Below are 4,579 nucleotides of genomic sequence, written 5' to 3'. Positions count from 1 at the left end.
TCAGCAGTCCACCTAATTTGAGACCTAAGTAAAAATGTGTGTTTGGTAATGGAGACGCTCATATTGAAAACAGGTGGTGTTTGGGTTTTTGCCTACTCTCGAAAATGGATTGTCTGAGGCCCACAGTGCTTTTCTGGCTCCAAAGTCTCAGCTCGTTGTGGGTTTGGAGCTCCACTAAGGATGAGGCCTGCTTGAGCCCCTGTTCTGAAGGGGGCTCCTTGAAGGTTAACAGGGATATGGGGTTGTCATTGAGTTGCAGACCTTGCCTCACGATGAAGAGCAGGGGAAAAAAAGGAAGGCTGCTGATCCAAGGCATCATGTAAGCACATGGGAGAGAGAAAGCTGCAGCTGACATGCTAGTACAAGGCATAACATATACAGAAAATGACGAAGTAGAAGGTAACGCAACTGTCAACCAAGCAGTATGGACTGGGGTTTTCCAGACTGTTACTCTCAAAGCTTACTATAGTGCATTGGAGGTATTTCATAAGTAGGGTTGATTCATTGCTGCATATTCCTTGATGCGTTTATTTATTCATTCCATAAGCTTCTTCCGTGGAGAGAGGGGTCAGTCACATGAGAGAGAGTGTGTGCGTGCGTGTGTGTGTAAGTGAGGCCTCCTGGTTATTATTTAAATAATGCATTTCCTTTCTTTGCTCTCCGCAAACCATACCCTCATCTTCATCCTGTAGTGTGCTTATTTTCAAGTGCAGTCAAGAATAAGTCAGAAAGTGATCTGTCCAAGTGTTGCTACCTAGAAACAGAAAGTTGGTTCCATCCGTATGCCCAGTCATCCATAATAGCCTCTACTGCATGTCATCTCGTTTTTTTTTTTGGTGCGCGGGACTCTCACTGCTGTGGCCTCTCCCGTTGTGGAGCACAGGCTCCGGACGCGCAGGCTCAGCGGCCATGGCTCACGGGCCCAGCCCCTCCGCGGCATGTGGGATCTTCCCGGACCGGGGCACGAACCCGTGTCCCCTGCATCGGCAGGCAGACTCTCAACCACTGCGCCACCAGGGAAGCCCTATCACCAGGGAAGCCCTATCATATTTTTAAAGAGAAACAACACCCACCATTGTATATTGGTTACAACCGGTCAATGTAGGGCTTAATTGGAGTTTTTGTGGGTTGGTGCAGTTGGTGTGCTGGTCCCATGTATGTGGACGTAGAGCTCAGACAGATTGAAAGGGGGGCATAGTGGGACGCCCACCACCACCAACCCATTCTGCAAACTGTCTTTGGATCAGAAGGACCGCTATGTGTAGGTAATGCTTGGGTGTTTGAATGGGACTTGTAAAGTTTCTACCTGCTCTACAGGTCAGTGTTTTAAAGACAACGCAATGGATTACATTAGTTCTACACACTTGGGAAAGGGTAGCCAAGGGCTTGAGCGTGGCCCTTACTGTTAACATCACTTTTGATTGTGGCTTATATTAAAAGACTACGAATACCCCCCCCCCCCAAAAAATGAAAAGAAAAAAAAACTACAAATACAATGAATAAGTTTACTGTGAGATTTTCAATATGTTGGGCCACATTTGGCCATCTGTGGAATTACTGGGAAAATCACCTGCAAGATTTTACGTAGTTACTGGTCTCAAATATTTACTGGAATGCAACAAATACAGAATCATCGACATATGCAAATCCTGATGAATTTGCAGGTGGGTATCTGCAGGGTGTTCAGCAGCGAGCTAGGTGATTCTCTGAATTCAGTTCCCAAACTGGGGAGTTCAACCTTAGTACTTTGTTTCATGTGAAAATATGGGCAAACTTGGTCTGGCTTTCTGGTTCCCATAGAAATGCCCTGGAGAACACTCTTGCACTGTTGGTGGGAATGTAAATTGATACAGCCACTATGGAGAACAGTATGGAGGTTCCTTAAAAAACTACAAATAGAACTACCATATGACCCAGCAGTCCCACTACTGGGCATATGCCCTGAGCAAAGCATAATTCAAAAACAGTCATGTACCAAAATGTTCATTGCAGCTCTATTTACAATAGCCAGGACATGGAAGCAACCTAAGTGTCCATCAACAGATGAATGGATAAAGAAGATGTGGCACATATATACAATGGAATATTAGCCATAAAAAGAAACGAAATTGAGTTATTTGTAGTGAGGTGGATGGACCTAGAGACTGTCATACAGAGTGAAGTAAGTCAGAAAGAGAAAAACAAATACCGTATGCTAACAGAGGTATATGGAATTAAAAAAAAAAATGGTTCTGAAGAACCTAGGGTCAGGATAGGAATAAAGATGCCGACGTAGAGAATGGACTTGAGGACACGGGAAGGGGGAAGGGTAAGCTGGGATGAAGTGAGAGAGTGGCATGGACATATATACACTACAAAACATAAAATAGCTAGCTAGGGGGTAGCCGCCGCATAGCCCAGGGAGATCAGCTTGGTGATTTGAGACCACCTAGAGGGGTGGGATAGGGAGGGTGGGAGGGAGGGAGACGCAAGAGGGAAGAGATATCGGGATATATGTATATGTATATGTATAGCTGACTCACTTTGTTATAAAGCAGAAACTAACACACCATTGTAAAGCAATTATACTCCAATAAAGATGTTAAAAAATAAGATAAATAAAAATAAAAAATAAAAAGAAATGCCCTGCAGCCTTTCCGCCTCTGCAGTCTGTGGGTCTGAGCCTCAAGTTGGACAGCATGGCAGTGTAGCCAAAGGGGATCTGAGACTGGAGGCCATTTGGTTTATGCCCATTTGGGGGTCTTAAACCCTCATGAAACTGAATGGGTCTTTTTAATTTTGTTGCTGAGTTAGTGGGGTAATTGCTTCAAATTCCATTTTGTTCTGGCTGGGGCCTCATGCTCTTGTTTTTGTCTCTTGAGGACTGTACTTGATTTTCTCACTTGAATTCTGTAACTGTGCTGTCCGCAGTGCCCCTAGGGGGCGCACTCTTTGGCCATGTTCTCTGATAACTGGTGAACGACAAAGAGGTCCTGCTCGTTTTCAGTGACTAAATGGAATGGGAGTGTAGAGCTTTGATCCCGGTCATGAATCTTTCAACGGACTCTCCTGTGAAGCCCCCCCAAACTGTTCCTGGAGGACACCTCCTTGTTAAGGAGACACCACAGATCTGAAGGTAGTCTGCCCTGGATGTGACCAGAGGGAGGAAAAATGGCGTGGGAGGTGCTTCATATACCCTTTGGGGAGATTTCTCTGCATATATGTGTGTGTAAAAATATACATTGTGATTTTGCTTTCTCTAGCATGAACTCACCAAAGTTAACCTAATTAATGAACTTAGAGACCATTTGAAATCTTTTCTGGTTTCTTTATGCTATGCTGAAATCCACATATAATTAGCCATTCATTTTTAAATCCAGGAGAAATTAGTCATATTTGTAGGTGAAAATGTTGAGAAATAAAGAGGGAAGGGAGAGGGTAGAAAAAGATCATGTACAGGCACAGTACATGTGTTTCAATTTTTTTTTTCCCTGAGACTCTGAAAAGAGAAATGAAGTTTTGCATTTACCAAGTCTATTAGGTTTTCTGATTTCGGAACAGGATAAACTGGGTTTTTCCTTCCCAGTTGTAAGCTAGAATTGAAATTGAGGCCAACTTCGTCTTATTGGACTTAGAAAGTATTTTCCAGGCAGAGTATATTAAGGCACAACTTTTCTCGTAACTGATCAGTATATACAAAAATGTTTGAACAAATGCCTTCTCCGTTCCATGGAAAATAAGGTGCTGATAAGATACAGGAATAAAAATATAACCACCTGTTCAATAAAGAGTTCCACTGGGGAGAGAGAGAGGCGAGGAGAATCTGTATGTTCCTGTGTCCTCAGCCCACCCAAGGACATTCCTAGTCCGAATGACCTAAGTTACTAAAAGAAAAGTGGGTGAGTCCCAACCAACATATTCATAAAGTTTGCTGCTTTCTTAGAAGTTGCAACCAAACGTCGGGCAATGCTCCTTGGGCATTTTTCATGGGCTAGTTTGCGAAAGTCAAGTGAAGGAATTGTTTGAATCTTCTTTGACAAGTGCTGTGTGGGCCAAAGCTTCAAGGAGGTTTATCAAAGTCATTGAAGTGGCTTCTACAACAGAGGAGGGATGTAATATCTAAGTTGTGTAAACCTAGGCCTTTCGGGCTGGGAGGCAGCTGAGGGTGAGGCTGTTTTAGCGGAGCCAGCATTTCGAATTCACTCTTCCTTTATCCTCCTTGGCCTACCTTCTCAGTAATGGATTTGTCAACGACAGGATTGACCTAACCAATTTCCTAACAGCAACGCCTTGTTGTCGAGCAAACAATTATAGTAAGAATGTTGAGATTTGTGCTCAAATTGTATTTTGTTACACCGACTTCCTTCAGACCTCAAGTGAGTATGGTATGGAGAGCTTTAACATGAAATGATCTCTATGAAGAATTTCATTTTCCCAGGATCTTTGAATGAAAGGGATACTGATCCGCTATTGTTTACTCCCAGGGCTTACCTGGAGGGAGAACAGAGGGGCTATAGAAATGTGTGCTCCTCTCTTTCTTTGGGGGAGAGATCAAGCAGATAAGAGCGAGGGATCTTCAACCGGCAGGGATCCCCTTCAG

This window comes from Lipotes vexillifer, unplaced genomic scaffold (assembly GCF_000442215.2).
Source record: "Lipotes vexillifer unplaced genomic scaffold, Lipotes_vexillifer_v1.1 scaffold481, whole genome shotgun sequence".
In the NCBI taxonomy this organism is placed as follows: domain Eukaryota; kingdom Metazoa; phylum Chordata; class Mammalia; order Artiodactyla; family Lipotidae; genus Lipotes; species Lipotes vexillifer.
Note: the sequence above shows the minus strand (reverse complement) of the source record.